The sequence below is a fragment of the Ambystoma mexicanum genome, chromosome 3q (assembly GCF_040938575.1).
Source record: "Ambystoma mexicanum isolate Mex_15411 chromosome 3q, UKY_AmexF1_1, whole genome shotgun sequence".
Taxonomy (NCBI): domain Eukaryota; kingdom Metazoa; phylum Chordata; class Amphibia; order Caudata; family Ambystomatidae; genus Ambystoma; species Ambystoma mexicanum.
In genome coordinates, this window is record NC_090926.1 from 545,930,754 (window position 1) to 545,956,167 (window position 25,414).

Here is a 25,414-nt window from a genome sequence, read left to right on the forward strand (position 1 = left end):
GAACAACGCGTGAAAATATGGGCGTCACGGGGGAAGTACAGGAGGCAAGTGCGCGGAACGCCCACACGCTCGCCTACAACCCGTATTCATGGAATCGAATAGGGCAAACCAGCGCACAGTGAAAGACGTGCACAGGACCAAACAAGTACGCCACAAGAAAGCAGGCGGCAGCGTCCCTGCACATGAAATAAATGTGCGCCAAAATGTGCGCTAACAAAAAGCACCCATATACAGCCATGATGAATGGACCATACAGTGGCCCTCGAGGTGCAAAGGGGTACCGAAAAACACGGACACCCGCTGTGTGAAAAATAGCATGTGCCTGTGTTTCTGGGTGCGCGGGAAGTTCCACACGCGATTAGCCTGGGTACGTGTACTTTGGGGTGTGCGGGAAGTTCCACACGCAATAGCCTGGGTACGTGTGTTTCGGGGTGCGCGGGAAGTTCCACACGCGATTGGCCTTGGTACGTGGACTTCGGGGTGCACGGGAAGTTCCACACGTGATTAGCCTGGGTACGTGTACTTCAGAGTGCGCGGGAAGTCCCACACGCGATTAGCCTGGGTACGTGTGTTTCGGGGTGCGCGGGTGTTAGGCGGAAACCTGTGCAGTTCCCACTGAGACCACTGCAAAAGATTTAGGACTACAGGTGTTTGGCAGTAAACCCACTTGGTAGCAGTCTGTACCACACAGATTCACTTGTTAGCTGTGGCTGAGCAGTCAGACTTCCCTCAAGAAGAGTTAGGCAGTATGTGGAGTATACAATATAGCGCAATCTACACAGTAGAACAAGCAAACACGGAACAAGGCTTCGGTGTAAAGATATAAGGGTATTTATTTATAACAACACATCTATAGAAAACATTCTGGCACTAATACGGCAAACAACTTCAATCACAATTACTATCCGAAGAAAAAGATCAATCCCCCTAACAATAGTTCGACAAGTCTAGGTTCACCGGCATCACTTATTTGCAGACAGAGGTGCATGCTTTAACCTAGATGGCACTCTAGTATTCGTTAGGACGGGAGAGAAAAATAAGGCAGGTTATGAAATCAACTCGGTACCAATACTTTACGGACAAATGCAAGGCAAGTAAGGCAGGGTCTACTGCAGATCACAAAGTTCAGAGGCCAGGCCCACTCGGAGAGAGGCAAGGCGATATGTCCCAAAAGTGTCTCAGTGGAAATGCGCTTCGAGTCTTTATCGCAAATTGTTATGGAAAGGTTGGACCAGTTCAGAACAGAAAGTTAAAGAATGCTGGGAGGCGACCCAATGGAAAGGCGAGGATTCAGACATCTCACTCTATCCGGCAGAAAGGGAAGCCAGGCGGGTACGGTACCTTGTTTGTGGAGAGTCAACTCCGGCGGGGCAGTTGTTCCTGGTGGTGGATGCACGTCGGGTCTTTGCCAAGAGTAGAGATGATCTCGTCGTCGAAGAAAAGTGAAGTCCGGTGCACCACCAGGGAAGAGACCAGCCGCGGAGTGCACCGTCACAAGGCACCACCTTTTGGTTGCGATACAGGGGTAGTGCCTATCCGGTTGCCGAGGTGCTCTGCACGGGCAATTCGACCACTGTGTCCTGGAGCGAAGAAAAAGCAAAGGTGACTGGTTGTTCCCACCAGTCAGGGGAAGAGACTCTCCGGCAGGGAGATCTCCTCTGTCGTCGGGAAGTGGTGAGTCGGTTCAGCAGGGCTCCACCGGAGGTGTCGTCGTTGCAGGTCGGCTCAGCTTTACCCTCGTCGGATTCTTAGGTCCTGTGGTGACTTTTGAAGATCCAGTCCCAAAAGCCCTGCTTTTATGCAGAAAACCCCCATTCATTCAGCCTAGCTGTCAATCAAAACACGCTAAGTGGTGAGTGGGGAGGCTCACCACTTGGGCCAATCACACCAGAGTGCGACCAGAGTTGGCAAGGCAACTCGGTCCAGGGTGCCTAAACCCCCTCCCACACCCCGGTGGTAACCCAGACAGAATGGCACCACTTTGGAGGGTCTCTGTACAGAAGCCCGCCAAAAGTGGAACAAAGGGCTCAACCTTTGGTTTAGGAGTCACAGAGACGAACACAGACGCCATTTTAAAAACCGAATTCTGGCAGAAAGTACCATCCGATAGACTTATTTAAGATAAGTAGACCGGTGGTATGTTAGAGATTAACGAGAAAAAGTATCAATCTCCAACAATGGGAAGAATCCCATAGGGTTATATTCGGGGTCGAATATAACAAGTAGTTTCCACTGCCACCAGCCAAAACTCGACGAGGGGGGACGGGACAGTGCCCCCTCGAATAACAGACCAAGGAATAATCGAATTACCCCTACTAGTACTTCCACAATAGGATGGTTTGTACTAGTTCTGTTAGTAAATTTAGGTTTAGTAAAGCCAATGGTGACTTTACATGCCCGGGGAGACAGTAGTCAGTCCCCGGGTATGGAGTCTATGATGGAGGTCCGCTAGGACGCCCCAGTGCTACGGCACATAGGGTGCGGTGTAACACACATAGAAAAACATATGAGACCCTATGGAGGAAAAGACCCCATAGCCCATAGAACACATTGACATTACAGGAATTACACACATTCATGTCCAAGAGTGGGAGAAAAAGAGTCTCACTCTTGGCAGGATGGAAAAAAACAAACTCCAGAAATCCAGCAAAGCTGCTGGGGGACTAACTAGGTTAGGAAATTCAGCCTAAACCGAGAATTCTCCCTAACAGCGGGAAGTTCCACACGCGATTGGCCTGGGTACGTGTACATCGGGGTGCGCAGGAAGTTCCACATGCGATTAGCCTGGGGACGTGTACTTCGGGGTGCGCGGGAAGTTCCACACGCGATTAGCCTGGGTACGCCTGTTTCGGGGGGGCACGGGAAGTTCCACACGCGATTGGCCTGGGTACATGTACTTCAGGGTGCGTGGGAAGTTCCATACGCGATTAGCCTGGGTACGTGTGTTTCGGGGTGCGCGGGAAGTTCCACACGTGATTGGCCTGGGTACGTGTACTTCGGGATGCACGGGAAGTTCCACACACGATTGGCCTGGGTACATGTACTTCGGGTGCGTGGGAAGTTGCACACGCGATTGGCCTGGGTACGTGTACTTCGGGTGCGCGGGAAGTTCCACACGCGATTGGCCTGGGTACATGTATTCTGAGGTGCGCGGGAAGATTCACACGCAATTTCAGCAGGGTACGTGTATTTCGGTGGTGCCGGGGAATGCTACACGTGATTTGGCTGTGTGGGTCCTCCCAGGTGTTCCCTCTACACCCTCCACGGCCCCTGCAGGCAGCCCACACCACAAGGGACTACCGTGCACCCCTGCTCATGTCCCACAGGCAACCCATCCACCATGGCCATGCCCCCCAGCCAACCCACATGTCACCTTGCACTACTGATCACCAACACATGTCTCCCAGTAACCCTAGCCCCCAGCACTGTGGGGCAACCTCCACCAGGCCCCACTCATGTCTCCCACCACCCCCACCCCCCAGCATCCAGGGGCACCCTCCACCAGGCCCCCACTCATGTCTCCCTGCACCCCCAAACCCCAGCAGTGCAGGGCACCCTCCACCAGGCCCCCACTCATGTCCAACTCATGTCTCCCTGCACCCCCACCCCCAGCATCCAGGGGCAGCCTCCACCAGTCCCCCCACTCATGTCTCCCACCACCCCAACCCCCCAGCAGTACAGGGCAGCCTCCACCAGGCCCCCACTCATGTCTCCCACCACCCCCACCCCCCAGGAGTGCAGGGCAGCCTCCACCAGGCCCCCACTCATGTCTCCCAACACCCCCACCCCCCAGCAGTGCAGGGCAGCCCCCACCAGGCCCCCACTCATGTCTCCCACCACCCCCACCCCACAGGAGTGCAGGGGCAGCCTCCACCAGGCCCCCACTCATGTCTCCCACCACCCCCACCCCCCAGCAGTGCAGGGGCACCCTCCACCAGGCCCCCACTCATGTCTCCCAGCACCCCCACCCCCCAGCATCCAGGGGCACCCTCCACCAGGCCCCCACTCATGTCCCCCAGCACCCCCACCCCCCAGCAACCAGGTGCAGCCTCCACCAGGCCCCCACTCATGTCTCCCACCACCCCCACCCCCCAGCAGTGCAGGGCACCCTCCACCAGGCCCCCACTCATGTCCAACTCATGTCTCCCTGCACCCCCACCCCCCAGCATCCCGGGGCACCCTCCACAGGCCCCCACTCATGTCTCCCACCACCCCCACCCCACAGCATCCAGGGGCAGCCTCCACCAGGCCCCCACTCATGTCCCCCAGCACCCCCACCCCGCAGCATCCAGGGGCACCATCCACCAGGCCCCCACTCATGTCCCCCAGGACCCTCAACCCCCAGCATCCAGGGGCAGCCTCCACCAGGCCCCCACTCATGCCTCCCACCACCCCACCCCCCAGCAGTGCAGGGGCAGCCTCCACCAGGTCCCCACTCATGTCTCCCTGCACCCCCACCCCCAAGCAGTGCAGGGCAGCCCCCACCAGGCCCCCACTCATGTCTCCCACCACCCCCACCCCCCAGGAGTGCAGGGGCAGCCTCCACCAGGCCCCCACTCATGTCTCCCACCACCCCCACCCCCCAGGAGTGCAGGGGCAGCCTCCACCAGGCCCCCACTCATGTCTCCCACCACCCCCACCCCCAGCATCCAGGGGCAGCCTCCACCAGGCCCCCACTCATGTCTCCCACTACCCCCACCCCCCAGCATCCAGGGGCACCCTCCACCAGGCCCCCACTCATGTCCCCCAGAACCCCCACACCCCAGCATCCAGGGGCAGCCTCCACCAGGCCCCCACTCATGTCTCCCACCACCCCCACCCCCCCAGGAGTGTAGGGGCAGCCTCCACCAGGCCCCCACTCATGTCTCCCACCACCCCCACCCCCCAGCAGTGCAGGGCAGCCCCCACCAGGCCCCCACTCATGTCTCCCACCACCCCCACCCCCCACCAGTGCAGGGGGCACCCTCCACCAGGCCCCCACTCATGTCCCCCAGCACCACCACCCCCCAGCATCCAGGGCACCCTCCACCAGGTCCCCACTCATGTCCCCCAGCACCCCCACCCCCCAACATCCAGGGGCAGCCTCCACCAGGCCCCCCACTCATGTCTCCCTGCACCCCCACCCCCCAGCATCCAGGGGCAGCCTCCACCAGGCCCCCACTCATGTCCCCCAGCACCCCCACCCCCCAGCATCCAGGGGCAGCCTCCGCCAGGCCCCCACTCATGTCCCCCAGCACCACCACCTCCCAGCATCCAGGGCACCCTCCACCAGGCCCCCACTAATGTACCCCAGCACCCCCACCCCCCAACATCCAGGGGCAGCCTCCACCAGGCCCCCCACTCATGTCTCCCTGCACCCCCACCCCCCAGCATCCAGGGGCAGCCTCCACCAGGCCCCCACTCATGTCTCCCTGCACCCCCACCCCCCAGCAATGCAGGGGCAGCCTCCACCAGGCCCCCACTCATGTCTCCCTGCACCCCCAACCCCCAGCAGTGCAGGGCAGCCCCCACCAGGCCCCCACTCATGTCTCCCACCACCCCCACCCCCCAGCATCCAGGGGCAGCCTCCAACAGGCCCCCACTCATGTCTCCCACCACCCCCACCCCCCAGCAGTGCGATTTGCCTGGGTACGTGTATTCCTGGGGTGAGCGGGTAGTCTCCCATGCGATACCATCAGGGTACGTGTATAATGGGTCCGCGTGAACTTCCACATGCGATACCAGCAGGCTACGTGTATTACGGGGTTCGCAGGAAGTTCCACACACGATTGCCCTGGGTACGTGCATTTCGGGGTGCGTGAGAAGTTTCACACGCGATTTTGCAGGGTACGTGTATTTGGGTGTGCGCGTGAACTTCCACACGCGACTGGGCCTGTGAGAGTGGGGTACGTGTATTCCAGGGGTGGGCGGGAATATTTACTCACGACTGGGCCTGGGAGAGCGTGTTACATGTATTCCTGGGGTGGCGGGAAGATTCACACGGTCGCCTACATTGCGCCGAAAAATAAATTGTCCAATCCAGAAACACGTACGCCAGCATGAAGCAGGCGTACGTGGACCCGCGCAGCATAAAAGTGCGCGCAAGCAACAAACAAGCTCAGACGCCAGGATGAATATACCGTTCCTAGCAGCAGTGGCCGTGGGTTACCAAAGGAGGAGGAGGAGGATAGTGAGGGCCCGAATTTTTACTCCCAGAACCAGCCTTTTGGGGATGCCTGATGACCAGGTGTATGGGAGGTACAGGTTTCCACCACACATAATACTGGACCTGGTCAGTGAGTGGGAGGATGATCTCACATCACCCACCCTGTATTCCCAAGCACTCAGCCCCCTGGAGAAGTGCTCAATGTACTGCACTTCTTGGCCACAGGATCATTTCAGCGGACAAGTGCCATAGTGGGTGGGGTGTCACAGGCCATGCAGTCACGCTGCCTACACCAGGTCTTGAACATCGTCACTGCATGCCCATCAGTCCGCAGGCACTTATACCTGCCTAGGACACCTGCAGAAAGGCAGGCTGCCGCCCTGGATTTCTACGGTGTGGCACAATTCCCCAAAGTGCTAGGTGCCATTGACTGCACCCATGTGGCACTACGTCCCCCCAGGGCATCTGAGCACATCTATAGGAACCGCAAGCACTGGCATTCCATCAACATGCAGGTAGTATGTAATGCCAAGGGAATCATCACCTCAATATATGCCAACTATCCAGGGTCCACCCACGACAGCTTCATTTACCGAATGTCTACCCTAAGCCGGGACCTAGAAGCTGGGCGGCATGGCGATACATGGCTGCTTGGTGAGTATGAATGCCACTGCACATGCATGCATGTCAGATGCAGAGTTATGTCACTACCCCACTAATGATACACATCACCTCCTCACCAGGGGACAGTGCCTACCCTCTGAGCACCCACATGATGACACCAATTCGGAACCCCATCACGCCTCCCGAGGTAAGATACAACACAGCCCATAGTGCAACCCGGGGCATAGTGGAGCGCACATTCGGAGTGCTCAAGTCACGCTTTCGCTCCCTTGACCGTTCTGGCGGGCAGCTGTTATATGCGCCCCCAGTAGTGTGCAGGATCATAGTGGCAGCATGTGTCCTGCACAATGTTGCAACACGCCGGGGCCTGGCTGTGGACATGGTGGTGCCCCCCACATCCCCAACCACATGCACGCCCGCTGCACATGGGAGGGGAAAGGGCACGGGGTGAGGCAGCCCGTATGCAGCTGGTGGCTAATTACTTCACATAGAAATCACACCCCTGTGGAGTGCACACAGCCCTGGCACATACCATCTGATAAGCAATGATGACTCAACCTGACAATTATGACGAACAAAGGGACAGTCAACTGTCAGAACCATAGCAGCCTGAGATTGTTCATGTGCAAGTGTCACAATGTGTGCATCCCTACCTACACAAACACCACCAATGCAGTGTCATCAAAAGACACACTTCCATGCTGCAGAAATTAATACCCACTTGCAAAATACTACATGAGAACAGTGCCACGTCACCCAACCCATCCCCCGCACAGCCACACAACACACCATGGCATGTCATGCAATGTGAGAGCAAACAAATTAATACCCCCAACATGCCCCAAGTGTCACCAACTACAGTGTCCCTAATGGAAACATGGCCACACATGAAATGCTCACAGTAATGCTGGACCTACAACACACATTACCAAATACTTACCAAGAATACCAATCACCTACACAACCTCCAACCTACCTTAAACATGACATTACAGACTTAAAAAATTGGTAGCCTCACTACCTGATGATGCCAGCACTTTCAACACTTCCAAGTATACAGTGTTAGCGCCACGCAAGAGTGTAGGTGCACTACTTACAACATGGACTCCAGTTCCAAGGTGGACCGCCTTGTGAAGACATGAGAAATGGATCTGCAAATTAGGAGGATGGGATGGATGCAGAGGCACATATCAATACACCATGCAGTGTACAATACAACAACAATATGCACTATGAATGTATACACAGTATTGACTACAGACTGCCCACACATCGAATGGGAGTCCAACGTCACCATGTACGTCAATGTCACTTGGGCACACCCTTTGCAAGCCCATGGAAACGGGAAGCAGGAGGGGTGTCTGTCACACAAACCCAAGCATCTGAACCAAATTCATGACAAGCCTGCATGTGCCCAGCCACAATACAGCGTATGCCCACGGGAGCCACACAAGGCAACACACTGTCCAAAAAACAAAAATAAAATTAAAAAATAAATTAAAAAAAATAAATTAAAAATGGCCATTAATGGGTCCGGGGGGGTGGGGGAGGCCACCCAGGAGGTCCGAGGACAGGGTGCACACCAAATCCCACCTGTGTGGATCTTGCGAAAAAAAAAAACACCTCCATGGGCTCATGGCCTGCACGGCTACCCTATTGTGAGAGAATCACTGCTGTCGCTCTCCTCACCCTCTGCAGCTGCATCAGGAGGTGGTGGCACTATGGGAGGCAGCCCACGCAAAGCCCTAGTCTGTTCCTCCATGGCAGCAAGCATGCGGGTGTGGTAGGTCTCTTTCTGGAGGATAATTGTGCGTAGGTCCCCATGCAACAACTCACGGGATGCCTGGACCTCCGCCCTAGTTGCCTGCATCTCAGCTGAGAGCGTACGTGTAAGACGCTCCAGCTGCTGTTCTGTCCTTCTGTTTGTTGAAGCCTCAAGCTCAACAAGAGTCGTCCTGAGGTGAAGGAGTTCCACCCTCAGGGCTTCCCTGTCGCCCTGGGACTCTATGGAAATGGCTTCCCGCAGAGTCGCCAGTGCTGCCCGCCTGTCCCTGTCGGATGCCAACATGTCCTCCCTGTGTGACTGGCAGATGGAGTCTGTTGCCTGCTGTAGTCGCTCCATCAGCCTTTCGGGGGGGACAATGGAAGTAGCCACCCTATCCATGGCCTGAGCCATCATCTCTGATGATGCTGCCTGTTGGGTTGCCATATCGTATATGGATTGCTCCCATGCGGTATTGCCAAGTGGCGTACGGCCACCACGTTGGCGGGCACCACACCTGTCTGGGGCAAGGCGAACTGCGCCTTGCTGTGCCGGCGCTGCCTGAGGCTGCAGGACTGCATTCCCCCTCTGATCTGCTGGCCCAGGAACAGGATCAGATGTTGCGGAGTATGACCCTGCATCCGTAACCACCAAAGGCGTACCTGCCAACACTGACATCCCCATTGAGGGTTCTAACCCTGGTGCAGGTGGGTCGGACAGAACAGAATCCCTCCCAGGAACACTCACCTGCGACGGCACATAGGTCTCATCATCCGAATCGACACCTGAATACAGCTCGGGGGAGCTGCAGCCAGAGACACCCCTTGAGAGCACGACCTGCAGCAGTTGTGGGTTCTCACCCACCACCACACCACGTCCCTCACTGGTGGTCGGTTGGGCCTGAGACCCCTACTGGGTCTGCACCATCTCCACAACCCCAGCAGTATCAAGTGCGTCATCCCCTGCAAAAACATAAAAGAAAACAAATGGAAACAGGCATTAGCACTATGGCACACAATTAGGGCTTTGAAGCTACAGAAACAGTACTTGATTGACACATGTCCCACATGACTAAAACCCTCCCATGCATGCACCGTCACTGCGTGTGAAGGGTAGGCAGATGGCACACATTGATGACACCAAGATGGAAGATGAACACATTTGCTGCATGATGCCTAGCAGTGGCATCACACATTGGCCTGTGATTGGCAGGTCAAATACACATGCCATCACAGAGATGGCATGTACCCTAGCCATCAAGTGAAGAGGGAGAGGAGGGCACCAATTGTTCATTCAGTCTAGTTTGCTCATGAAATTGATTTTTTCATTGAAATGGTTCAAATGTTTCACCTGGAGCTGCCAGTCCAAAATGGTCCTATAGCACAGGGACATGTCTGAACAAATCATGTCCAGGAAACAAAGCCAGTCCACTGTACCATAGCCATGTCAGACATGTGACAATAGGACTGAGAAATGCCGAGTAAAAGTGGTGGTATGCAAACAATCTGCCTGAATAAACAGAGGAAAATAAGCAAAAATGTTGTGGCAAGATGACACTTCAAGGGCAACTGGCGTGGTGTTGGGCTAGATGTCTAATGTTGCCAGAAGGGATACTGCTATACCCAAATGCTGGTGCGCAGAATGTATTGGATGAGGCACACAGGTGACCCAAACCACTCAGGCACACACACCCTCACCTGGCACCCAAAAAGAAGCCCTCCCACACACACCATGCACATGGATGACACACACATGCATGTGCACTCACCGGACGCATTGGATCTGTTCCTCCGTGACGTAGGTCCCAGCAACCTGCTCATGTGGAGTGAGTTCTATGTCCTCCGCTGGAGACCCACCTCCAGTCACTAGAGTTGCGGCATGACTTGAGCCCAGCTTATTCTTTGCCCTTTGCTTCAGGTCATTCCAGCGCTTGTAGCATTCAGTAGCTGTGCGCCTCACGATTCCAAGGGCACTTATGATGTCCGCGATGGTCTGCCAGTGTGCCTGACAATGTGCAGGTGTGGTCTTGGATCCTGCAACAATCACCATTTCGCGGTCATGTGCGGACACATACTCTACAAGTGCATTCAGTTCGGCCTCATTGAAGCTGGGCTTCCTTGACGGGCCGGACTGTGTAGCCGTGTCTGGGGCATCAGCCTCTACTGGACGAGCACTCTTCCTCTTCCACTTGGAAGGTGGTGGGGATCCTCAGTGTCCTACGCCGCTCTGGACACTAGAGGCAGGAGCCCCGGTGGACTCTGTACTAGGAGTGTGGGATTGCACACTCAGCATGGGAGTTGGTGCAGGCATTAGCTCAAGTGTGATGGTGTCAGGAGGAATGTCAGCATGATGGACTTGGACCGACACTGTCCTGGCTGGGTGTATGAGAGGTGGGGTGGATGGAGCCACAGCTGCCCCTGCAGCCTCCCCAGCCTGCCTACGCGGGGCAGCAGATGACCTAGCTGCCCCTGATCCACGTGGCCTGATGACACCAACGTGCACCGGCGCACGTGGCCTAGACCTGCTGACCTGGAAGTCAGCCATGGAGTCACCCTGTGCCAGGTCTGGTTCCATAGTGGGCTGGTCCAACAAGGGCTGAGCATGGATGGTGTCAGCCACGTTACCCTCAACCAGGGGGGGGCATGGGTGTCCCTGACTGCTCCTCCACACATGGGGGGCTAGGGGCACCCTGCAAGTCACGGCCACGTCCCCTACCAGATCCACCACAGCCACCACTTGGGGCTTGGCCACCTTTGCCACCCTTACGGCTTGTTCGCCTCTCAGCCATGGCACTGATGTTATTGTGCATATGGGAGTTGATGTGAACTATTGTCCTGGGCAATTGGGGGTCAAAGGGGTTGTGTACCAGATGGTAATCGTACCCTAGTGCTCTAGCAAGGCTGTATGTCACCCCTGGGGAAAGATGACGGGTCACGCAACACACAGGCACCCCAAAAAAGGGATGTAAGGTGCACGCAACCCCTCCTAGACCACGTGTGTGGAAAAATAAACATGCACTACGCTGTGGGACCCAGAAACACAAAAATGAACGTATGCGTGTCACACGCAGCCTAGAATGACCTCTGAAGGGGTATGAGACACACGGAGCAAGCACAGATGTTAAATACGTACATCCCGAAGTGAGCCGTCGGACTAGCCCGTCTGCCAGGAACAAAAGCGTGAAAAATATGCGTGTGCGCGTTGGCAACACCCCCGCCAAAAGAAGAATTGTACGCTGTCTGAGGAGACAGGACAACAGTAGAAGGGAACGCTGTTTGAGGAAACAGGCCCAGGAAAAAGAGGAAAAGAGAAAAAGGTGTCAGAGGTAACAGGGAGTACGAACTTGAAACGCTGTGAAGTAAATCGCATGTGAACCGACAAGAAGTACAGATTTCACCCACTCGCTCTCCACGAAAAGCACGTACAAGGAAATGGCGTGCTACACGTACCTTTTATACACACTTCACAGATGCGCATACGCGATGAGGCCATTTCCACCAATTACACGCTTTGACACTCGGACATGTATCTTTTTTTTTACACGCGCCATTCTCTACGGCCATGCGCATGATGTCATAGCTGCGCATGGGGGACTTTGGGCCAATGAAATCACGTATGCGTGCAGACGCGCTTATGCGCTAAGGGCCTTTCCTCGAATTACACGCAGACGTGCAGGATTTTCATGTGCCAAATCACTCCGTATCAAGCTGGCCACGCATAAGCACACGGAAGACCACGCTACTGCCCAGAAAGCCGATTTACTGCCCCCCGGAGCTCCGAGCACGCTCCCACCTGCCATCTTCTGCTGCCTGACTGCGTGCTGCCAACATGCCCTGCCATTTGCTGCCTGCACATCAGCCAGGGGTGCTGTTGCTGTGACCACCCCTGCTGGAACTGAAGACTCCCGACTGGCATTCCATCGCTCCACAGCCCAGCCCCAGGACCCAGTTGCCCACCCACTCCTGCCTTTGGGGTTGTCATGTCGGGGCAAACACCATCTGAGACCACTGACAACCCCCGGCCAGAGAGGCAGAGGGGCACCAGCTTCAGTGACAGGGAAGTTGGTGTCCTGGTGGAGCAAGTCCTGGGGCAGTATGATGCCCTCTTCGGAAGTGTGCGCGCCGACAAGGAAGGACAGACTTGGATCTGGACGGACATCGTGACTGCCATCAACGCGGAGGGGGTGGCAGTCCGCGACTTCCAACATGTCAAGAAGCTCTGGGATGACTTCAGGTCCAGGACCCTAAACAAGGCCCGGCGCCTCTTGAAGGCAGCGGATGCTAAGGGGTGCCGGGGCCACTTGTTGGAAGATCAGATGAGGGTCCTGGAATGCATATCCCCAGCGCTACACGTCCAGGTCCTTGAGAGGCAGACCCGTCTGGAGTCGAGCGGTAAGTGTACATGCATCATGATTGCAAGCTGTGCGTGTGGTGATGTGCCAGTAGTGTGCCGGTTGCACATCTGTTTGTATGGGGCCGCGTATGGGTGGGTGTGTACAGGGCCGTGAGGCTAACACATGCGAGGGCTGTCATGTGTGAGACATGGATGGTGCTTGTGTGTGTAGGCGTGCATGCCAAATGCAGTTGTGTGGGCACACATGTTTGGATGAATGTGTATGTAAGTAGGCATGTTCGTGATGTCACGCATGTATGTTGTTTTCAGCTTCATGTATCAGCACTCTGTACATGTGTGTGTATTTGACAAGGGTGCAACAGTGATGCAACATGGATGGATGTGACAGCGGGATGTGGAAGCCTGATTGGCAGATGTGACATGGATGCCCATCTGAACACTGCGACAGTTGGCTGGGGTGTACACATGCATGAAAGTGTGGTGGTGTGTGTGCATGTGTAGTGCACTCCCTGTGTTTCATGTGATGTCTGGCTCACCTTTGCCAGCTCATCCTGTTGTATGTGTATGGATGGTGCTGGCAGTTGCGCTGTGGCTGTGGTATGGCTCATGTGTGCAAGTTGAAATGACATGTGTGTTGCCAATTGTGATGCCATGTCTGAGGTTTGCCAATGCCACTCATGTACAACTGCCATGTGTGTATGTGTCCATTGTACAGTGCCCTGATGCCTGTGTTATATTTCTCCCTGTCTGCAGCGTCAACTGATGAAGAGGGCGGAGAAGGTGCTGTGGAGCACAAGAGCGGGGATCGCACCGCCAGCCGGAGACGCAAGGCCTGACTCTCCTCCCAGGTTGTGATCTCGTCTGGGAGTGAGGAGTCCGGTGCCGCATCCCAGGCCGCAGCTGCCGGGGGGAGGTCCAAGAGGCGGAGGTCGGAGTTGGACTCCTCGGCAGCAGAAGGGGCAGCTGGGACCCCACAGGGCCCAACGGGGGAAGATGGCATGGAGTCATCCAGGTTGGTGGGGGGTTTGGTGGAGGAGGAGGCCGTGCAAGCAACAGAGACGGGATCTGGAGGTGGGGATTCCACTGGTGCTAGTGGTGCAGTGCAGGACCAGGGACCGGAGGCAGCACAGGTCGCCGCGGAGGTGCCTGTGTGCAATCCTGTCCCTGATCCTGTCACTGCATCATCTTGCACCAGCAGGGATGCCTATGTCCAGACCCGTTTTCAGGCAGGGGATGAGCTCACGACAACTGGCCTTCGTCTGCATGCGGACGTGGCTATCCGGGTCCGGGTTGAGCCTGTCCTGACTGGTGTGGCGTTGCGTCAACGGGCCATGCGAGGTGACCTGCAGTCTTTTCATGAGGAGACTGCACATCATCTCGAATGGCTCGTTGACCACGTCGGCCTACTGGGACAGGTCACCCAGGCCGGATTCCTCTGTTTGATGGGGCTTGCTGCGACCCCTCCTCAACTGAACCCCCTATGCGCCAGTCGTCCTCTGTGCCATCTTCCAACCCATCAGTCACCTGGGTGCCCTGTGGAGCTGCCTCTGATGGTGCGGCCAGGCTGGTGGAGGAGGCACCCCTGCCACAGTTGGGAGTCGGACGTCCAGCAGGGGTGGCCACATCAACGACTGCACCCCAGCCAGCGGAGGATGTGCACGGGCAGAGGCGCAGCAGCAGCAGCAACGTGGTGGGAGCCATGATGGCTCGGGGCCTTCGACATCGGAGGGGCAGGCATTGGCCGGAGGGCAGGAGGACCCAGGATGGGAAGTGTCTTCCGTGTGGCAGCGGTTGGGCCACGCCATAGATGCGGAGCGGCAGCGGGCGGAAGAGGCACGGCTCACGATGGTCAGGGCGGAGAACTCCATGCGGAGGGCCCTGAGGCGGGCCGAGTGCCTCGAGGCAGTCCGCAGGGAGTTTGAGGTGAACATGTGGCCGGCCCTGCAGACCCTCAGGGCCATGGAAGAGGACCGCCTCCGGGACATTGAGCAGGAGTTCGATGATGCCCTGGCCCGGAACATCCCGAAGTGAGCCGCCGGACTAGCCCGCTGCCCTTGTAAATAGTTCTGTAGTTAGTGTTAGGTTTCCTTTGGTTTTGCATTTTTTTGGACCTTTTGGACAATGGGCCACATTTCTGTATATAGTTTTTTTTAGATACTGTTATTACATAGGTTTCATTTCTTCGGTTGGGATCATGGACCGTGGATTGTTTATCTGTATATAGTTGACTTTTGGATTTTCATTTTTTTTTTAGGATTTTCCCATGGAGCAATGGTTTTCGATTTTAATGTTCCATTGGATTTACTTTTGTGGACTGTGACTTTGGACACCTTTCCTTTGGATTATAATTTGTGGTTTTGCATTATTTCATGGACCTGCTGGTTTATTATTTTTAATTTCCATTATTGTTTGTTTATTTTTGATTCAATTTATGTTGCTTTTAATACATATTTTTTCTTCAAACTTCAATGTGTAGTATCATCTCATTGATTTCATGCATATCATGATATGGGTTTTAACATTCACTGACACCCATTGGGTTTATGTGAGGGACATGTGTTCATTTCCAAACTTGCAATAGGGGTTCTATCATGTTTTTTGCCATTTCTAAGTGGGTGGATGCAATACTCAGGTGGTTTTTTGGCATTTGGAGGCTGACCATAAGGGCCAGGGATCTAGATTGTGGTGACATGTTGGCTGGGGGACATGAGTGGGGGCCTGGTGGAGGCTGCCCTGCACTGCTGGGGGTTGGGGGTGGTGGGAAACATGGGTGGGGGCCTGGTGGAGGCTGCCTCTGGATGCTGGGGGGTGGGGGTGCAGGGAGACATGAGTTGGACATGAGTGGGGGCCTGGTGGAGGCTGCCCCTGCACTGCTGGGGGGTGGGGGTGGTGGGAGACATGAGTGGGGGCCTGGTGGAGGCTGCCCCTGGATGCTGGGTGGTGGCAGTGCTGGGGGACATGAGTGGGGGCCTGGTGGAGGCTGCCCCTGGATGCTGGGGGGTGGGGGTGGCGGGAGACATGGGTGGGGGCCTGGTGGAGGGTGCCCCGGGATGCTGGGGGTGGGGGTGCAGGGAGACATGAGTTGGACATGAGTGGGGGCCTGGTGGAGGCTGCCCCTGCACTGCTGGGGGGGTGATGGGAGACATGAGTGGGGGCCTGGTGAAGGCTTTACTGCACTGCTGGGGGTTGGGGGTGCAGGGAGACATGAGTGGGGGCCTGGTGGAGGCTGCCCTGCACTGCTGGGGGTTGGGGGTGCAGGGAGACATTGGTGGGGCTCTGGTGGAGGCTGCCCATGGATGCTGGGGGGTGGGGGTGGTGGGAGACATGGGTGGGGGCTTGGTGGAGGGTGCCCCGGGATGCTGGGGGGTGGGGGTGCTGGGAGACATGAGTTGAACATGAGTGGGGGCCTGGTGGAGGCTGCCCCTGCACTGCTGGGGGGTGGGGGTGGTGGGAGACATGAGTGGGGGCCTGGTGGAGGCTGCCCTGCACTGCTGGGGGTTGGGGGTGCAGGGAGACATGAGTGGGGGCCTGGTGGAGGCTGCCCTGCACTGCTGGGGGTTGGGGTGCAAGGAGACATCGGTGGGGGCCTGGTGGAGGGTGCCCCGGGATGCTGGGGGTGGGGGTGCAGGGAGACATGAGTTGGACATGAGTGGGGGCCTGGTGGAGGGTGCCCTGCACTGCTGGGGGTTGGGGGTGGTGGGAGACATGGGTGGGGGCCTGGTGGAGGCTGCCCCTGGATGCTGGGAGGTGGGGGTGTAGGGAGACATGAGTTGGACATGAGTGGGGGCCTGGTGGAGGGTGCCCTGCACTGCTGGGGGTTAGGGGTGGTGGGAGACATGAGTGGGGGCCGGGTGGATACTGCCCCTGGATGCTGGGGGGTGGGGGTGCTGGGGGACATGAGTGGGGGCCTGGTGGAGGCTGCCCTGGATGCTGGGGGGTGGGGGTGGTGGGAGACATGGGTGGGGGCCTGGTGGAGTGTGCCCCGGGATGCTGGGGGGTGGGGGTGCAGGGAGACAAGAGTTGGACATGAGTGGGGGCCTGGTGGAGGCTGCCCCTGCCCTGCTGGGGGGTGGGGGTGGTGTGAGACATGAGTGGGGGCCTGGTGGAGGCTGCCCTGCACTGCTGGGGGTTGGGGGTGCAGGGAGACATGAGTGGGGGCCTGGTGGAGGCTGCCCTGAACTGCTGGGGGTTGAGGGTGCAGGGAGACATGGGTGGGGGCCTGGTGGAGGCTGCCCCTGGATGCTGGGGGGTGGGGGTGGTGGGAGACATGGGGGGGCCTGGTGGAGGGTGCCCCGGGATACTGGGGGGTGGGGGTGCAGGGAGACATGTGTTGGACATGAGTGGGGGCCTGGTGGAGGGTACCCTGCACTGCTGGGGGTTGGGGGTGGTGGGAGACATGGGTGGGGGCCTGGTGGAGGCTTCCCCTGGATGCTGGGGGGTGGGGTGCAGGGAGACATGAGTGGGGGCCTGGTGGAGAGTGCCCTGCACTGCTGGGGGTTGGGGGTGGTGGGAGACATGAGAGGGGGCCTGGTGGAGGCTGCCCCTGGATGCTGGGGGGTGGGGGTGCTGGGGGACATGAGTGGGGGCCTGGTGGAGGCTGCCCCTGGATGCTGGGGGGTGGGGGTGCAGGGAGACATGAGTTGGACCTGAGTGGGGGCCTGGTGGATGCTGCCCCTGGATGCTGGGGGTGCAGGGAGACATGAGTTGGACTTGAGTGGGGGCCTGGTGGAGGGTGCCCTGCACTGCTGGGGGCTGGGGGTGATGGGAGACATGAGTGGGGGCCTGGTGGAGGCTGCCCCTGGATGCTGGGGGGTGGGGGTGCAGGGATACATGAGTTGAACATGAGTGGGGGCCTGGTGGAGGCTGCCCCTGGATGCCTGGGAGGTGGGGTGCAGGGAGACATGAGTTGGTCATGAGTGGGGGCCTGGTGGAGGGTGCCCTGCACTGCTGGGGGGAGGGGTGGTGGGAGACATGAGTCGGGGCCTGGTGGAGGCTGCCCCTGCACTGCTGGGGGTTGGGGGTGGTGGGAGACATGGCTGGGGGCCTGGTGGAGGCTGCCTCTGGATGCTGGGGGGTGGGGGTGCAGGGAGACATGAGTAGGGGCCTGGTGGAGGCTGCCCCTGCACTGCTGGGGGGTGGGAGTGCAGGGAGACATGAGTGGGGGCCTGGTGGAGGCTGCCCCTGCACTGCTGGGAGGTGGGGGGTTTGGGGGACATGAGTGGGGGCCTGGTGGAGGGTGCCCCTGCACTGCTGGGGGGTGGGGGTGCAGGGAGACATTAGTGGGGGCCTGGTGGAGGCTGCCCTGCACTGCTGGGGGTTGGGGTGGTGGGAGACATGGGTGGGGGCCTGGTGGAGGGTGCCCCGGGATGCTGGGGGGTGGGGGTGCAGGGAGACATGAGTTGGACATGAGTGGGGGCCTGGTGGAGGGTGCCCTGCACTGCTGGGGGGTGGGGGTGGTGGGAGACATGAGTGGGGCCCTGGTTGAGGCTGCTCCTGTATGCTGGGGGGTGGGGGTGATGGGAGACATGAGTTGGACATGGGTGGGGGCCTGGTGGAGGGTGCCCCTGGGGGCTGGGGGTGCAGGGGGACATGCGTTGGTGGGCAGTAGTGCAAGGTGACATGTGGGTTGGCTGGGGGGCATGGGTATGGCGGATGGGCTGCCTGCGGGACATGTGCAGGATAGGCTCCTGTGGTGTGGGCCACCTGCAGGGGCCGTGGAGGGTGTAGAGGGAACACCTGGGAGGACCCACACATGCAATTCACGTGTGGTGGTCCCCGCGCACACCTGGAATACACGTACCCTGATGGAATCGCGTGTGATACTTCCTGTGCACCCCTGAAATACACATACCCTGCGGCTTTTGCGTGTGATACTTCCCGCGCACCCCTGGAATACACCTACCCTGCTGCTTTTGCGTGTGATACTTCCCGCGCACCCCTGGAATACACGTACCCTGATGGAATTGCGTGTGATACTTCCTGAGCACCCCTGAAATACACGTACCCTGCTGCTTTTGCGTGTGATACTTCCCGCGCACCCCTGGAATACACGTACCCTGCTGCCACGTACCCTGATAGAATCGCGTGTGATACTTCCCACGCACCCCTGAAATGCACGTACCCTGCTGTTTTTGCGTGTGATACTTCCCGCGCACCCCTGGAATACACAAGCCCTGATGGAATTGCGTGTGTTACTTCCCACGCACCCATGATGTACACGTACCCAGGACAGTCGCGTGTGAAACTTCCAACGAACAACTGAAATGCACGTTCCCCGCTTGGCGTTTGCTGTTTGGCAGCCCTGTGAACTAGTCCAGGGTTAGCGCAGCCCTTTGCGATGATTTGGGAATTTTGAAGGCATTTCCTTGCGCGAGGGCGTTCTTGGGGGGCGTAACTGGTGCTGCTGCAGGGTCGCTGCGCCACTCTGCACCACGGCTGGTTTCGGAGGCTAAAATCCATGAATATGCTGTGCGATGAAAAGGATTTTTTCGCACGCGGATGGCACAATCTATCGCACGGGGACACTGTTCGCCAGCCGCGTGCGGCACTTTTGTGCGAATTTCTATGAATTACCCTGACAGTGTTTAAGGAAGGCACGAGCTACGTAGCATTATTACGCTTACGTACGCTTGACGGTCTATTGCTAATAAACTTCGATTCAAGTAAAGTCAAAGCTGATATTCCTTGTATTCTACATTACAATAGATTGTGTTCACTGTACACCCCTCATCTGAAACAATACCCTGTACCAGATAAAGTGAAACATGGTAAAAGAAAAGTAAATGAAACAGAAATGCAACTGAATTCAACAGCAAATTCTGCAAAGAAAAGAAAAGAAGCTAAAGTTTCATCAATTGCCGCAAACATAGAACAACCTATTAGGGAATGTAAACGAGGGACATCGGCAAAGAAGCAACAGAAAAACCGAAAAATGCACTCAGATACAGAACTTGCTGGGCCATTCAAATTTGCAAATGAAAGTGTGGTAAGTTGCTATGCAAATGTAGCAATGAATATTCTATTTCAATTGCCACCAATTGTTAAAAATATTTACCTGCACAGTACAGACCAATTGTGTTTGCAAATGTTAGTGCTGCATAGAAAAGAGCAAGACAACAATTGGACGACTGTGCTGGAATGGTGAGATTCACTATGAATTCACAAGAAGATCCACAAGAATTTCTAATGTACATAATATTAGTATTGGAAAACAAAAGCATACCTGTAAATGAAATCTTCCAAATGTCGTACATGTGGAAACATACATGCACTCTCTGTAGAAAAGTGATACAGGAGGAAATCCCAAATGAGCGATTTGTGTATGTTTCCATACCAAATTGTGAGAGCATTCCATTTCAGCAACTTGTACAAAATGCAAACCATGGCAGATTATGTAGTATTTGCAATTCAGACAATCGGTCCACCTTACTGATACATTCACATAGTGCCTACATAATACTTATGCTTCTACGTTATAATGCAGATGTCACCAAAAACAACTGCAAACTGACTGGATTCACACACGGTCAAGTGTCACTTGGAAAGCAAATCTTTACAACATTAGGAATAATCTACCATGCAGGAGCTACACCCAATGCAGGTCACTACACTGCATACATTAAAAAGAATTCTGGATGGTTCGAATGTAATGATAGCACCATTACTCTAGAGCAGAGATTACCAGCTAACCTAACACATGTTTATTTAATGTTATTAAAGCCATAATTTTCTAAATAATGTGTACTTGAAGAATGTCAACAAATTATGTGGAAGACTACAAACAGTTAGAATACGCCCACAGGTATCTAACTACCCAACAGAATGGAAGAATGACACAAATAAATGATTATCACAGATCGTTGGAAACAAATGCACAGGTAGAATACGCGTACAGGTATTTAACTGTTGTTAAAAATCGGCAGGAAGGCAACAAACAAAACAGTAATGGGAAAGATGAAGTAAACAGGATATAACAATGACACAAATGAATGAGTTTCAAAAATATGTAGGAACAAATGCACAGTTAGTATACGCCTACAGGTCTCTAACTGTTGTTAAAAATGGGCAGGAAGGAGAACAAACATAACATTGATCAGAAAGATGAAGGAAACACTCACAGGAAACAAGGAAGTAGTTAGTACCATAGGAAATGAAGGTTTTCTTTATCCGACAAGGATTTTTTTTCCCCAGACCCAAGGATTAGAAAAGCAAACACAGAAACTGAGCGCAATGCACAGTACACTGGTTTGTAAACTAAATATGAGGGTAAAAAAAAAAGGTTAACTGTCTATTATGCATTGTAGTACATTTTCAAAACATGCAAACACTAACACACCTTTTTCTTTCATCACAGAAATGGAAAAAGTGATACTTCCACCAAGTATGATAGCCACTTAAAAAATGTATGTGGATTCTGAACAAAGTAAGGAGTAAGTATATTGGCAGCCATTTTCTACACATGGGAATGTACACGTCTAATCTATGGTACTAATGTGCTACAGTGCCTTTAGGCTGGCCCTTGCATCTTCGGTGAGTAACCTACCTCCTACGCCTTACGACCAAGGTACAAGGAGTATAGTTCCTATCCACAACCATCGCTGCATATCAAAACCATGGTCCTTGTAAATTACCTACTTATAAATTTACTTTCGGACCATTTTCTGCAGCCATGAAGCTAAGACACTAGGGCGTCAACACAACTAGTGCATTACACCACACCCATATTGACTTGTAACTCCACTGCTTATGACTTCAGGCTTGGGTGCATAGCCTTCGGCCATGAACCCAAGACTGGAAGTACTCCCCACTACTTGCCAATCGAAACGCAATACTACGGGTGTATGCATGGGTCGCACATGCTACGGTGGTTGTGGCCAGGGCCTAGAGTTTTGGAAGTAAGGCCTTCGGCCTTCGGCCGACGGCCATGCATCCAAGACTCTAGGCCCTGGCCACAATTACTGTAGCAAGTGCCACCCATGGCGGTGTACTGATGAATTCAAGAACCTTAGGAAAAAGAATAGCAATTACGGCATGCTGTCAATTTCAATATTCCCTAACACCACACGTGTCCTTACAACAATAACAACTTAGGAAAAAGTATAGCAAATGCGGCATGGTATCAATTTCAATATTACCTTACACCACATGTGTCCTTACAACTCTAACAACTCCCACTGCACGGGCTGAAATACTGGCCTTATTGGACCCCTCATTTTCTGTGCGTACAAGGAGGCCATAGAACATACATAATTAAGAACGTATAAGTGTATTATTGGGTGCATGGCACGCACTCCCCACGACTTCCCAATCAAAAAGCAACACTACGGGTCTATGCATGGGTGGCACATGCGGCAGTGGTTGTAGCCAGGGCCTATAGTCTTGAAAGTAAGGCCTTCGGCGTTCGGCCGACGGCCATGCATCCAAGACTCTAGGCCCTGGCCACAACCACTTTAGCATTTGACACCCATGGCGGCGTACTAATGAATATAATAATTGCCATCGGAAAAAATAATGCATTCACTGCATGTTGTCAATTTCAATGTGGCTTACCAATACGCGTGTGCTTTCAACCGTTAGAAGTTTCCTGTCCACTGCATGGATTGAAGTGCTATCGTTATTACACCCCACATTTACTGTGTGTACAAGGTGTCCATAGAAATTACATCATGAAGACCGACCCCCAGAACAAATGCCTTGATCACACACGTTTTACTGTCTGAACCTTTCCCAATGCTCTGTGACACAGCAAAAGAGTTTCATGAATAGAGCATGTGTACGCTGGTTGTTGCTCCGCTTTCGGTGGATCCAAGATGTCGGGCGCATCCAAACAATCTGATGCAGAACACATCTTGCAGCAGCCAATGGGCAGAGACGTTGCATGTCCGCGGTCATGACACCAGCCCCTTAGCGAATCGGTATCTTGTTCGTGGACCAAACAGGGAAGTGTGACCGCGGAGCGGACATAGATATCACTAATTATTTCAGACCTACTGTTTGGTGATTATAAAGAAAAATACTGCACGGATGGTCACCAAATTTACAAAAGCACGCTTTCTGGACCAAGCCCCTGTACCTGCCGCAGATTTCGTCAAAATCCGTCCATCTGTTTGACCTGTAGCCGTGTGCAAAGGTTTTCCCCCATTCAGTCTACGGGAAAAAAAGACGTTTTGGGACCCCCCCTATAACTTTTGCCTCCTGCACCAAACATCTCCAAACTTTGCAAAAAATTCAGAGTGCATATATTTTTTTTTTGCAAAGTTTGGTGAGGATTCGTCCAGGGGAAGCGAAGTTATAAGCCACACAAAAAGTGCTCTTCCTATGGAAACAGCAACTTAACCATAACTACATGGCCACTACTGAAAGAGTAGAAGAAATGTTTTTTTTTAAATATAAACATACATGTACTATGTTTGATGAATCTGGAAATAGAAATTTTTGACAGTTGCACAGTAGTTTTTGATGCAGATGCCTTTCATTAGCAGGAGATAAGTACTCTGAGAGTTCAAGTGTACATCTGAAGTGTTGAAGTGAGATGACAGGGTTAGGTGTAGAGGTTCTGGATGTTATTTGTGGATGGATGAGTTACTCTCTGAAAGTAGACAATGAGGGAGTGTTGACAACATGAAAGTGGAAGGGTAGAAGGGCTGCCCCTGTGCTGCGGTCTCCATGGATGGCACATGCCACATCAAGGTCGTTTGTGGATGCCTAGCAAATGGAATGGTGACAGTGGGGATTAGACAATTGTGGTGTAGAAGAAGAGTGGTTTGCAGGAGCTTTGTTTACAGGATTTGTGAGAGCACTGACAATGGCTATGGCTATGTGATTGAGAAGGCAGACTGTGTGGATCCTGGGGGACTCTTCAATTCAGTCATTGAAAATGAATGCTGAAAATCATGCCATCCTTAGAAATATTGAATTGGCAGAAGTGGTTGTTTTGTGACATGCAGTTTGTGGCTTAAAATGGGCAAGCATGTATTCCTTCTGTTAGAGTATGGCTCATTTTAAATGTCCACACATTGTGATTGTGCATTGTGGAGGGGACAATTTGGGGTTTGTGACTTTGGAGGTTGCCCTGAAGGAGTTCTTTAAAAGCCTAATGCAACTGTTTCCAGCTGCTAAGATACATTTTTTTCTCAAATAAAACAGAGGCAACATGGAGATATCCAACACACATTTTCAGTCCACTAATTTAAGAATCAGAGCAGCTTGTCAATACAGCTGTATCTGATTTGTTATATACTGCAGGAATGTCATATTTCGAGAATGACAATATAAGTTCTAATGGTGCAAATTGTTTGTGTCAAGATGGTGTACACTTCACAGATGTCGGAAATGGAATTTTCCTTTAAAATGTTAGCAATGCATTGAAAAGGTTACTGTAATAAAATTGTAAAGGAAGAAGTAGATTGTACAGTACTGTACATAAAAGCAAAAAAAGGATCGTTCATTGTGGTGGGAACAGTTTGGAGTAGGTGACTGGATTTCCTTGTAGTTTGAAATGAACAAGACATTGTGAAAGTTGAAGGATATGTTCCCTAATTCAAAAATGATGTTTTCACCCATTGCCCAGAGACAGATGTGGATGAGTTCCAGTCAATAAAGCTGTGTGTGCTTTGGTTTGAAATGTTGGCATGACATTGCTTTCATAATGAGAATATTACATTTGATAGGGCCAACATTTTCCACCAAAATGGAGTCCATCTAACAGATGTGGGCAAACAGATGTTTGTGGAAAACATTCAAAATGCTTTGAAGCAGTTTTTATGAAAGTGAGCCGAAATAATTGAATTCAGTGAAATGTTTTCTTAGTTCATTTTGTAAAACCTAAAATAAAAAAATATATAAAAGCCAAAAATTCAAAAAAAGTTCTTTTAAGAGCCACCCTTTTTGAATGCAAAACAATTAAAATGATTTCAACTGTCCCACACCTTCAATATTTAGATGTCTGCAGACTACCACACTGTCCACACACTATGCAAGCTCTACAGCAGCCTGTGACTTTTTTCTCACTTCTATTTTTTAACTGTGAAAGATGGCTGTTAAATGAACCCTTTTTTGTGTTTTTTCATTTCTGTAATTTTTGGGGAAGGGAGGGAAGGGACACCAACCACAGAGATGAAGGGGCAGGTGGAGAGAGGAGATGTTGGGCGGGCCTTAATTAGGTAAGTGGTAGTCTTTCTCATGCTCCTTGACTTCAGCCTAGAAAGCACTCTGAAACTGCTTCACCTTACAGATTGGTGCTTCACAGTACATACATAGTACTGTGACCCTCTAAGGTAAGGGTCAACAGTTTTCTGTATGGCCTGCAAAGCTTCCACTGGCATCCTCTGCCCCAAAGGAGTATCCTTTGTGGCGACAGGAGCAAATGAAGATGATGGGGTGGAGGAAGTCAACCTGCTTTTACCTGAGAAAGGTATCGCCTTTCTCTGAGCAGCCGCGTGGGTTGATTTGGTGTGGTGCCTCATGTAAGAAGTCCCATAGGAATATAAGCCAGGTTGCCCGTACCTGAGCACAACTTTGAACTCAGTGCA

General features: G+C 53.7%; 1 protein-coding gene across 2 annotated transcripts in view; it reads left to right on the forward strand.

The window, feature by feature from the left end:
• The window catches only part of DOCK2 (dedicator of cytokinesis 2), a 2,833,934-nt gene that overhangs the window by 2,572,110 nt on the left and 236,410 nt on the right, over window positions 1-25,414 (forward strand). The window lies entirely within an intron of this gene.